Below are 13,282 nucleotides of genomic sequence, written 5' to 3'. Positions count from 1 at the left end.
AGGCTCCCCGCTGAGCAGGGAGCCCTATACGGGGCTCGATCCCAGGACCCTGGGATCACGACCTGAGCCGAAGGCAGACGCTTAACCATCTGAGCCACCCAGGCGCCCCCGGGAAAATACATCTTTTAAAGCTGAATTTAGGAAGAACTTTCTGGGAGAAGGTTTGTGAATTCTATTTCTATCTGGTAAAACACTCTTGAGGCCTAAAATCATTTCCTTCTGTGAATGCAAACACCCTGGACCAGTAAGGTGTGGGTTGTACCCTAGAACAAGGGTGTAGACTGCCACTGTGTGGGCCTCTCACCCTCACCTTCACCTTCAGCAATAAATGGAGAAGCCAGAATTCCTGCTTTTATTTACTCAGTGGCTTTTTGGCAGATTGTCTAATCCCAGTCCAAGGTTTTAAAGAGTGCCATAAGATTGCTAGCAGTAGCCACTTGGATAATGCTAGAATTTCTTTTTAAACGATGTTTCAGTTTTGCAAACCAGCGTTCCTCACAGCGATTTGTGCACTCCACTCTCTGTCTCTTACATTATATTATCTGATAAAAGATATGCTTAAAAAAAAAAACAAACCTTTATCCCCTTGTGGGATTTACTAGGTACATGCAAGTCAGGGTATAATTCCTATCATCCCTTTTGGTCAAAGACTGTGCCCATGGGGCACCTGGGTGGCTCAGTCGGTTAAGCATCTGCCTTCGGCTCAGGTCCTGGGATCAAGCCCCGAATTGGGCTCCCTGCTCAGTGGGGAGTCTGCTTCTGCCTCTGCCCCCCCACCACGCCCCCGATCTCATGCTCTGCTCTCGCTCTCTCTCAAATAAATAAATAAAAATCTTAAAAAAAAAAGACTGTGCCCATGTCTGTTTTATCAATAATGCTGCATTTTGCTGTCTCTTACTATACTCTGGCCCTCTTCTTCTAAGTGGAGAAAATCAATCTAGAGCTCCTCCCGGATGGTAGGGGCATTCAGGGCGCTCCCCAGGCACTGTGTGTTCCTGAGAAAACTAGGAACCCTGGAGGCTTTCTGCAGGAAAACAGGAAACCCCAACTGCTTGGAAGGTAGAGGGGTTCTTGCCATGACATCTCTCCTGGACTGGAAGTTATGCCCAAAGATCTCCTTTCCTCAGAAAAGCTGAAAGAAAACATTCTAGGTGTGAAACTGGGGATGCAAGCACCTGCAGACCCCACAATTTAGACATAGGGCTCTTCCCTGCCTCCGACCAGCCAAGCAGCCCTTAGTCACTGTTCAAGAAACCTGCAAAATCGCCTCAGGAAACAACCCGAGGTTGCCTCCCCAGAGGTCTGTGGTTGCTGTTCTGCCTGAGATAGCAAACATAATGTGCAGTGTTTGCAAGAAAAAAAATAATAGTAATTTGCAGCTTAGTAATAGTCACAAGATGTAGAACTTCTGCCTCTGTACGCTTAGACATGACATCACGAAAGCAAACCACCCAGAATGGTTTGCAGTTCCCAGGTCCCTAAAGCCACCTCACTGCGATCACCCCAAAACCAGCAGGGAGTTGCCAGGCACCAGGTGATGAAGAAAGGAAATACCACAGCTGACTCAATCCCTAACCATTCAGCATGATCTAAGACCCTTACCCTGAATTTTTTCCCTTTAAGAACTCCTGCTTGTAAACCACTGGGGCATTTGGGACTTTTGAGCATGAGTTCCCCGTGCTTCTGGGTGACGCCACACCAGTAAATAGCCTATTTCTTCTCACTGCAAAAGCTTGGTGTCAGTTTGTATTGGCTTCCTGCGCATCAGGTGGACGAACTCTCCTTTGGTTTGGCTAGAGGAGGGCTGAACAAGGAGAAGAAGGTGAAATATGAAGAAAAATAGTTTAGGATTCTAAAGTCTCTGCTATTCTAATAAGCTCTGGTGGGTTCCCACAGTTTTCTCCAAAGGTAAGCATAGATTACTGGCAAAGCCTTTTTCACTAGGGTACGCTCTGAGGCTCTTAGGGATGTTCTAGAATCCTTCAAGAGAATGTTGTGGGGAGTTCGATGGTCCCTGCAATTTAGGCTTTCATCACCGTGAGAGCTGTTTCATGTTTCCCATCTAGATGTTTACATAATAAACATCCAGTTTTCAAAATAAAACGGTGGCTGCTGGCTGGCTCCAGTCAGAGGAGTGTGCAACTCCTGATCTTGGGGTCGTGATTTCGAGCCCCACGTGGGGTGTAGAGATTACTCAAAATAAGTAAATAAATAAACTTTAAAATAAAATAGAATGTAAAAGAAAATGTCAAAACAACATATCCTCATTATAGAAACTTTGAGAAATATAGAACTAGAGGGTGATCACCAGACTCTCACCACCTGATGGCACTGTGGCTATATTTCTTCCTATTACTCTGTGTATTTCTCTTAAACACAGCTGTAATCAGGGTGTCCTAGCAGCCTTGTGTTCTTTTGTTCCTTTTATGCATGTGTGTCTTATCATGCATGAGTCTCACTTGTATGGGCTATAAAATCCCTTCTTGTGGGCAGCACATTTTAGTTAAATATTCCCTTTGATGAGTTTGAGGACAATGAGGTTTGTTTGGTTGTTACTGACTGGAAATCTACGAGTGTCTGTTTTGCCACGCCCTTGCCTATGTTAGCTATTGTTATGTTTCAGAATCCTTGTTAATTGAATAGATACAAATAGCAGCTCATCTTTATATCTATTTCTTTTGTTTACAGTGAAATTAAACTCTTTTCCCCAGTCCTTGATTCTACCTTCTATTTTGGTGACATCCTGGTTAAGTCCTTCGGGCAGAACCAGTTAGAATGATGTTTCCCATCGATGGCCATTTAAGATTAGCAGTAAATGTTCAAAGGGGGAGCATTCTGCAGAGAATGGGAGAGAGCTAAAACACTCCATTGTGATGATCAAATGTTCTATTACACATATAATTATAAGTAGATGAAATGTCATCTAAAAACGGAAGACTAGAACTTCCCCCTCTTTGTTCTTAGGGTAGTTGTAATTTGGTTCAGCATTACATATCACTATTTGACATTGAAGGCTATCTGACTGGTTTTACTATTTTGCCACATCATCCACTTTCTTTGCACCTTTTCATTGATTGGCATTGTAAATTCTTTTGCAGATCATTTATGTTTGTTTTATGTCACTTAACACCCATTGGATATGTTAAGGCATTACTCATTGAATGTTGATGTTCTAATAGGGCTTATAAGCACTCTATCTGGTAGTTACTATTCTCCCCATTTTACAAATGTGGGCATTGAGTCCCAAAGACAAAAGCCAGCTTGCTCTGGATCCAGAAAAGGCACCCGGGGAGCAGCATGGATGTGAACTCACATCCTTCTGATTCCAGAGCCACCACAATCTGTTACCACCAACCTGCAGTTTAACCCTAGAGGCAATGAATAAAAGCACTCTACTCTTAAATCTCATGTAAGATGGCCTAACATTTGTACATAGTAGATGCTTATTAAAAACCCCACTGACCAAAAAGGGGGTTACTCATGCAAAAGTATTTTATGTCTCCAAATGAGGCCATTTCTCTCTCCCTCTCCACAAACTATATGCTCGCTTAGCTGAACATTACTTGGGGGTGCAGTGGATTAGAGCATTTTAAAAGTCTTTGGAATGACCTAAATGACATTAGAATTGTTGATCTAAAAGACTCTTTATTACTGAAAAGCCAATAAGCTGTGGATAAACTATGTTTTAGCTCTCTCCCATTCTCTACAGAAGACAAATTGGTCTTCTCCCAAACACAAGCAGCACCTCAGCAACCTACCACCACCCGGAACCACCTGGAACCACTTCATCTATCTCTTTGGGCAAATTAAATATACTTAATATAAACTCTTTTTCTGATTACTTTGTTAGATTAATTTCACCGGAAATAAACTCATATTCTAATTACTGATTTTGTTGATGGTCTTAGTATTGCATTTTGTCAAGGTTTTATTATGTTTATGTTTAGGGACTTGGTTCAGAGTTTAATGTATGTTTGTTTCTTCTCGTCTCTCTCTCGCTCTGTGCTCACCTCTCCCAGTCTTATGGTTTTGCATTTGCCTCGCTTCCAACCTCAAGAGCTCCAGTCCAGAACAGGCTGTCATTATGACCGTTGGGCACTGCTGCCTCCCCTGAGTGACTAAGGATGATGCAGATCCAGGCGCTGAGCCAGCAGAATGAACCCTGGTCCTCCCACTTCTCTGGACTTGCAGCTTGTTATACGCCTCAGCCCAGATAGTGTTCAGTAGCAATGAAGTTCAGCTCCTGGCCTGGCCTGGCCCAGCCCACAACTTCAAGCAGGGTTCCACCTCTGCCTAATTTGAGACCCTTAGTCCCTGTGACCACCCAGGAATGAATATGGGGGCTTCTATGGACCCTCTGGGCCTGGAGCTCTGCATCCCACTTACCACAGTGCATTTCAATTCTGTTTCTCATCGTGGTTCCGAGGCCACGTGGGGCAGCCTAATAAGGGCCCCTAGAGATGGATGTCCATGTTTCTAGTGACCTGACATAGCAAAAGGGAGTTTGCAGATAGGATGGGTTCAGGATTTTGAGATGGGGAGATTTTCTTGGATTCTTTGGGTGGGCCGATGTGATCACAGGGGTCTTTATAAGGGAAAGAGAGACACAAGAGAGTCTGAGAAGGAGATGTGAGCCTGGAAACAGCAGAGACCGAAATCTGACGATCATGCTCTGCTGGCCTTGAAGACAGAGGGAGGGGCCGTGAGCCAAGGCAGGCAGGCAGCCTCTAGAGCTTGCAAGGAAACGGTCTCCCCTCGAGTCTTCACAGTGGGTGCAGGCCTGATGACACCTTGGTTTTTAGCTCAGTAAGACCGATTTTGGACTTCTGACTTTCCAGAACTGCAAGATCATAAATTTATGTTGCTCTAAGCCACGAGGTTTTCAGTAATTTGTTACAGCAGCTGTAGGAAACCATCTTTGGAGGGTTTTTTGTTGTTATTTTGTTTTCTCTTTTATTATTTTAAACCTCCCCTTCCTGTATTTGGGGCTGAGGAGGCCTATCAAACAGGAATTTGCCCATATGTTGACCCCCTTTCTCCAGGAATCAATCTTGACCGTTTATTAAATGGAAAACGGGAATGCCTGGGTGGCTCATTTGCTTAAACATCTGCCTTCGGCTCAGGTCATGATCCCAGACTCCTGGGATCTAGCACTTCATCCTGCTCCCTGCTCAGTGGGGAGCCTGCTTCTCCCTCTCCCTCTGCCTGCCTTTTCCCCTGCTTGTGCTCTCTCTCTCTCTCTGCCAAATAAATAAATAAAATCTTTAAAAAAAAAATAATAAAGTGGGAAACACAGACTGGAAATGAGGGGAGTGCATAGAATACACTAGTGGGTGTATTTTCAGTGCTTTAAAATGTTGTAAGGCTTCTTTCCAATTCACACATATGCTCTGTTTGCACCTCAACCCTAACACTATAAAGCCATCTGTGACTTGCCAGACTGTTTTTGAAATAGTTGTAACCTATCCGATAGCGAAAGTACTGGACATAATGCGTTGAAATCTGGGACATCTCTTTATCTCTGTAACTTAATCCCCATAATACTTAAATAATTCATTTTCTCTAAGGCTTTCATTTTACTCTCTGTCCATTTCAGTGTTTGTAGGAATAATAAAAATATTTAAACGCTTTTAAGTAATTAGAATTGCTTTCTTTTTTTTTTTTAAAGATTTTATTTATTTATTTGACAGAGAGAGACACAGCAAGAGAGGGAACACAAGCAGGGGGAGTGGGAGAGGGAGAAGCAGGCTTCCCGCAGAGCAGGGAGCCCGATGTGGGGCTCGATCCCAAGACCCTGAGATCATGACCTGAACCGAAGGCAGACGCTCAACGACTGAGCCACCCAGGTGCCCCTAGAATTGCTTTCTTGTTATTAGGTTAGTGATGCATCTATATGAAAGCCATTGTATTAGTTGTCTCTCACCACACAACAAATTACACCAGAGCTTAGTGACTTAAAAAAATAACAAACAGGGTGCCTGGGTGGCTCAGTCGGTTAAGCGTCTGACTCCTGATTTCAGCTCAGGTCATGATCTCATGGGTCGTGGGATTGAGCCCCATGTCGGGCTCCACGCTCAGTGCAGAGTCTGCTTGTCCCTCTCCCTCTGCTCCTCCCCCTGCTCTCTCACTCTCCCTTTCTCTCTCAAATAAATAAAATTTTTAAAAAAATTTATTTTCTTATGTAATTTCTGTACATCAGGAATTGGTGAGCAGCTTAGCTGGGTAGATCTGGCCCCAAGTCTCTCATGGGGCTGTGGTCAGATGTCAGCCATGGGTGCAGTTCATCTGAAGTCTGGTTAGGGTTAGGGATCTGCTCCCCGGGTGGCCTGTCCACAAGGTTGGCAAGTTAGTGCTGACTGTTGGCAGGAAGTCTCACTGCTCACCACAGGGCAGGGTCCTTCCCACAGGGCTGCTTGAGTATCCTTACAACATGGCAGCTGGCTTCCCACAGGGCAAGCAGTTCATGAGAGATCAGGCAGAAGCCTTGAAGCCCTTTATGACCTAAATTCAGAAGTCACATACCATCTTGTCCACAACATCCAGCTGGATACACAGGTCAGCCCTATTCAGTGTGGAGCAGACTACACACGGGCGTGAATATCAGGGGACAAGGGTCACTGGGGATGATCTTGGAGGCTACCTACCATCACCAGGGAGAAGGTTTTGTTTTGTTTTCAGCCACAAAGCCTTCCTTATCTCATAAATCTCTAAAGATGCAGAGTGGAAAAGAAATTCCAAGATCGAGGGGCGCGTGGGTGGTTCAGTCGTTAAGCGTCTGCCTTCAGCTCAGGTCATGATCCCAGGGTCCTGGGATCAAGCCCCGCATCGGGCTCCCTGCTCGGTGTGAAGCCTGCTTCTCCCTCTCCCACTCCCCCTGCTTGTGTTCCCTCTCTTGCTGTGTCTCTCTCTGTCAAATAAATAAATAAAATCTTTTAAAAAAAGAAAGAAAGAAAGAAAGAAAGAAAGAAAGAAAGAAAGAAAGAAAGAAAGAAATTCCAAGATTGATTAGTCCAAGCAGCTAGATCCTGTGAATCACTTTCTAAAAATCATATCACTTAAAAACCTCTACTGATAATTTTTTTTAGCTAGGCTCCGTGCCCAGCGTGGAGCCCAGCATGGGGCTTGCACTCACAACCTTGAGATCAAGCCCTGAACTTCGATCAAGAGTCGGACGCTTAACCGACTGAGCCACCCAGGCTCCCCTCTACTGATAAATTAAAACTGAGTTGTGTAAACCTTGTCTCATTTACATTAGAGTTTCAATATCTCCAAAGAGCAGAACGTGCCTTCTACTTCTGAAACCCTCAGAACATGTTGCCCACTCCTTGGCCCATAGTTAGGAATGCATACATTTTTGTAAACTTGACAAATTCTTGGTTGTTGACTGGCATTTGAAGATTAACTCATTGGTCAATATCCAGCCTCCCCTAATTTGGTGTTTCTTTTTTTTTTTTTAATTTTTTTTATTTTTAAAGATTTTATTTATTTTTATTTGAGAGAGAGAGAATGAGAGAGCGAGTACATGAGAGGGGGGAGGGTCAGAGGGAGAAGCAGACTCCCTGCCGAGCAGGGAGCCTGATGCAGGACTCGATCCAGAGACTCCAGGATCATGACCTGAGCCGAAGGCAGTTGCTTAACCAACTGAGCCACCCAGGCGCCCTAATTTGGTGTTTCTGTGTGTGTGTTGAAACCCTGGGCTTTGGGGAGTGGCTGACTCCAGAATTTAGGGAGAGGTCAGTTGTATGGTGACTCTCTCTCTTCAAGCTGAGGCTGAATTTATAGTTTGAATAGGAGCCAGATGCCTCAATCCCACTCCCAGAGATTAAGACTTGATCAATTTTGGGACGAGGCCCAGAAATTGGTTTTTTAAAAAGCCCCAAGGCTACTCTACTGTGCACCCTGCCAGAAATTCACACATACGGACAAAGAGACATCCACCTTGTACCAATTACATAAATAAAACCAAAGGGAATGAAGCATCTAAATGTAAAAACCAAGTCTTTAAAAAATTATTTAAAAATAGGGGCACCTGGGTGGCTCAGTCGTTGAGCGTCTGCCTTCGGCTCAGGTCATGATCCTAGGGTCCTGGGATCGAGCCCCACATCAGGCTCCCTGCTCTGTGGGAGGCCTGCTTCTCCCTCTCCCACTCACCCCTGCTTGTGTTCCCTCTCTCACTGTGTCTCTCTCTATCAAATAAATAAAAAATCTTAAAAAATAAAAAATAAATAAAATAAAATAAAATAATTTAAAAATATAGAAAACTACCTTCTAACCTCGGGAGAGAGAAGGATTTCAAAAGAGTCAAACTGGATAAACCATAAACAAACAGATTGATACACTTGGCTTTGAAATGTAAAAATCTTGTATTTGGAAAGACACCATTCATGAAGAGAAAAGATAAGCCACAGACTGAAAGAAGTAATTTGCTAATCATATCACCGAACGAAGGATTAGTGTTCAGAATGTAAAAAGAATTCAAATGTGTTAATCAGGAAAAGATGAACTATTAACATGACTTTATTATAAGGATAATAGATAAATAAAATGGGCAGCGTTACACAAGGAATTTTTCAGTAGTAAAAAATGGATCAACTATGTATTAACATATATACGCATAGACATATGCTGAGACATTTGTATGTATTGACGTGAATAATTCTTTAAACACATTGATCAATAACAGCAAGATCTTCAGAATGATATGATATGACACCAATTTTTTGAAAAATTCAAAACACACAAATCAATACTATGTGTGTTTCTGGATACCTATACAAGTTGTACAAGTATGAATACACACATGGATCTGCAAATTACTATCCTGAGTTTTATTTTACCTCCAAGAAGAAAGGGAAATTGAATTGGGGCTACAAATAAAGTTGTAATATTTTGGGTGTTCAGCAGAGTCATCAATACATGAGTGTTGTATCCTTATCTATACTTTTTTGGTATGCTTTGAAATATCATAAAAATTATTGAAATATCTAGGGCGCCTGGGTGGCTCAGTTGGTTAAGCGACTGCCTTCGGCTCAGGTCATGATCCTGGAGTCCCGGGATCGAGTCCCGCATCGGGCTCCCTGCTCAGCGGGGAGTCTGCTTCTCCTTCTGACCCTCCCCCCTCTCATGCTCTCTGTATCTCATTCTCTCTCTCAAATAAATAAATAAAATCTTTAAAAAAAAAAAAAAATTATCGAAATATCTAAAAATTAGATATTTCTTTTGGGGACTAATCCTCTAGAACCACAGTAGACTCCCCTGTATGAAACTTGGCTCTCAGTATCCTGGTTTTGTGAGCTGTCACTTTAAAGAGAAAGCGGATCAACTTGCAGAGAAACGGTGGCACAAGGTCTTTAGTCCATCCAAAGCAGTAAATGTGGTTTTAACTTCCTCTATGCAATTAACCCTAAATACCCATTTGGGGGCGCCAGAGGACAGCACAGGCAAGCCGAGCCATAGTTCTCCCTGGGGAACTGACTGGGGCGGGTTCACGGGCTCCACGCTGTTCAGTAAGTAATCAAACCACTAGTGGGTTCTTGCCCCCTGGAGTGACTTGTGATGACGTTGCACATGTTGTCTTTACTGCCCTTGGCTTGAGATAGTAACGGTTTGGGGAGCCCCTGAAATGCAGCCTATCTTCCATCTGAATGCTTAGAGCTTTGAGAACTGAGTCCCAGTCCTGGGTGTAGCGGTTCCCCCTGCCTGGGGTGATGGAAAACTACTCTGGCTGAGCTATTGCTCTTTCTGACACCCACAGATCCTCATTGGCATGAAATGAGGCTGCTTGATAAACGTGCTTTTTTTCAGCTGTCACATATCCAAAAATGATTTGAAAGAAAAAAAAGGGACGATCAAAGTTGTTGCCCAAATACAATAAAGCGAATTAGGGGTAGATGGGTTGATGCCTGATGAAAATGGGAGTCAGTGGTTTGCAAACGTGGGAAAGACTTCTCTAAGAGGAGGGTCTCTTGAGAGGGCTTGTGAAAACCCCCTCTGGGCGCTGAGGTCCTCCCCTCTTCCTGCCCTTGTCTTTGTGGTTTTACCTTTCTAATTATTGTGGGAGACAGATGATACACCATACATGAGGTCAGCCTGCATCTTTGTTTGCTTTTCAAAGCAGGAGCTATCTTCTTTTTTGCCTAAGTCTTTACCAGGAATATGCACATGGAGGGTACTCAGGACAGACTTGCCGGACAAATGAATGAGGGCCCTCAGGCCTGCTCTCACCTGCAGCGGGGGCAGGACTTGTAAGGCTCTGGCCTGGCCACACTCGCTTTTATAATTGATTTGAAACACAGACCAAACCTGAATTTCTGTAATTGGTGACCATTGTGACCATGGTATAAAGTCTGCTTCCACTTGAAGGGCTGAGTGAGTTTCCTTCCTCTGTAGAATAGATGATATTGTCTACCCATTTGGGTAGAGAGAAGATGAAGGGTGGGGAGTGGATAGAAAACAGCATATATAAGGCAGCAAGCATTAGACTTTTTTGGTTTGGGGGTGGTTTTCAGTGATACTTTCAACAGCTGTTCTTTTTATTTTACTATTTTTTTCTTCTGCTTAGGGGACAAAGGAGTGGTACAACAGAAAAAACCTGAGTGTCAGTAAGTAATTTTGTAGACATGCTCAGCGCTGGGTTTATGGTAAAACTCCCAGAAGTTCCCAGTTTGGTGCCATGAAAAACACTCTTCTTATTTTTGTTTTTATTTTATTTTTCGCTATTGTAAATAATGCTGCAATAAACATAGGGGTGCATACATCTTTTCAAACTAATGTGTTTGTTTTCTTTGGGTAAGTACCCAGGAGTGATTATTGGATCGTAGGGTAGTTCTATTTTTAACTTTTTGAGGAACCTCCATACTGTCTTCCACAGGGGCTGCACCAGCTTGCATTCCCACCAACAGTGTACGAGGCTTCGTTCCCCTTTCTCCACAACCTCGCCAACACTTGTTGTTTCTTGTGTTTTTGATTTTAGCCATTCTTACTGGTGTGAGGTGATCTCTCACTGTGGTTTTGATTTGCATTTCCCTGATGATGAATGATATGGAGCATCTTTCCATGTGTCTGTTGACCATCTGGATGTCTTCTTTGGGAAAACGTCTGTTCAGTACAAAGAAGATTAGCATGGCCCTTGTGCAAGGATGACATGCAAATTTGTGAAGCGTTCCTTATTTATTTATTTATTTATTTGAGAGAAAGAGAGAGTGGGGGGCGGGGGAGGTGCAGAGGGAGAGAGAGAATCTTAAGCAGGCTCCACACCCAGTGGAGAGTCAGACGTGGGGCTTGATCTCATGACCCTGAGATCATGACCTGAGTCAAAATCAAGAGTTGGAGGCTTCACCGACTGAACCACCCAGAAGCCCTGAAGCATTCCATATTTTTAAAAAAAGAAGAAAGAAAAATGTCTATTCAGGTCCTCTGCCCATTTTTTAATTGGATTATTGGGGGGTTTTCTGGTGTTGAGTTGTATAAATTCCTTATATATTTTCGGTATCAACCCCTTATCAGATATATCATTTGCAAATATCTTCTCCCATTCCAAAGGTTGTCTTTTTATTTTGTTGATGGTTTCCTTTGCTGTGCAGAAGCTTTTCATTTTGGTGTAGTCGCAATAGTTTAATTTTGCTTGTGTTTCCCTTGCCTGAGGAGATACATCTAGAAGAACATTTCTACGGCTGATGTCAAAGAAATTGCTACCTACGTTTTCTAGGAATTTTATGGTTTCAGGTCTCAAATTTAGGTCTTTAATCCATTTTGAGTTTATTTTTGTGTGTGCTATTAAAAGGCGATCCAGTTTCATTCTTTTGCAAGTAGCTGTCCGGTTTTCCCAACACCATTTGTTGAAGAGACTGTCTTTTACCCCATTGTATATTCTTGCCTCTTTAGTTGTAGATTATTTGACCATCGACGTGTGGGTTTATTCCTGGGTTCTGTATTTTGTTCCATTGATGTATGTGTCTTATTTTTGTGCCAGTAGCATGCTGTTTTGATGATACAGTTTTGTAGTATATCTTGAAATCTGGGGTTGTGATACTTCCAGCTTCATTCTTTCTCAACATTGTTTTGGTGTTAAGGGTCTTTTGTGGTTTCATACAAATTTTAGGATTATTTGTTCTAGTTCTGTGGAAAATGTTACTGGTATTTTGCTAGGGACTGCATTAAATCTGTAGACTGTTTTGGGTAATACAGCTATTTTAACAATATTGGTTCTTCCAACCCATGAGCATGGAATATCTTTCCATTTGTTTGTGTCGTCTTCAATTTCTTTCATCAATGTTTTATAGTTTTCAGAGTACAGATCTTTTACCTCCTTGGTTAAGTTTATTCCTAGGTATCTTATCATTTTTGGTGCAACTGTAAATGGAATTGTTTTCTCAATTTCTTTTTCTGCTACCTCATTATTAGTGTATAGATTTTTCTATATTAATTTTGTATCCTGTGACTTTACTGAATTCACTTACCGACTTGAAAATACTCTTCCCATTTCTGCTCTTCTGATAGAAATTACAGCAGAATTGTTCCCCGAGCCCTAAAGATGTTTGTGCCCCAATCCCTGGAAAATGTGTATATCTTGCCTGACATGGCAAAGGAGAATTAAGGCTGCGGATGGAATTGAGGTTGTCCATCAGCTGATCTTAAAACAGGAAGATTGTCCTGAATTATCCAGCGGGCCCATGGTAATCATGGCAGTTATCAAATTTTGAAGAGGGAGGCAGAAGAGGAGATTGGAGGGCCAGGACTCAACCCACCACTGTTGGCGTTGAACACCATGAACCGAGAAATGTGGGCAGCTTCTGGAAACTGGAAAAGGCAAGGAAATAGATTCTCCCCTGGAGCGTCCAGAAAGGAACACAGCCTTGGTGACACCCACATGTAGCCCAGTGACACTTCTGACCTCCAGAACTGTAAGGTAATGACTTTTCACTGTTTCAAGCCACCAAGAATGTGGTAATTTGTTAAAGCAGCCAAAGAAACCTGATACAGAGGATAAATCATGTAAGTTCCTTAGGATGGTAAGATTAGTTGGTTTTCCCTGTGCCAGTCTCTTAACTAGTTTGCCAACTTACCTATATGATTGCTTCTCTCCAGGAGTATCTATAGGATACCCCACTAAGCGTCTTTCCAGAGGGTTATAAAAATGCCACCATTTAGAAAATAAGAGATCTGCGCTGTCTTAATCCTGAATTAAACTCTAGAGGAAATTGTGACTGCTTCACACACATAACTCCGTGGAGCTCCGACCTGAAGATAGGAGTGGGAGGGAAGGGTACAATCTTAGTCCACA

At 42.8% G+C, this 13,282-nt stretch overlaps 1 pseudogene; it reads left to right on the top strand.

Moving 5' to 3' along the window:
• Positions 1 to 11,078: 11,078 nt before the first annotated feature.
• LOC116638967 lies at positions 11,079 to 11,173 on the top strand (annotated as a pseudogene).
• The last annotated feature ends 2,109 nt before the right edge of the window (positions 11,174 to 13,282 follow it).

The sequence above is a fragment of the Phoca vitulina genome, unplaced genomic scaffold (assembly GCF_004348235.1).
Source record: "Phoca vitulina isolate PV1807 unplaced genomic scaffold, GSC_HSeal_1.0 scaffold16, whole genome shotgun sequence".
NCBI classification, from domain to species: domain Eukaryota; kingdom Metazoa; phylum Chordata; class Mammalia; order Carnivora; family Phocidae; genus Phoca; species Phoca vitulina.
The sequence above is the reverse complement of the archived record's forward strand: the minus strand, read 5'-3'. Positions and strand labels throughout refer to the sequence as shown.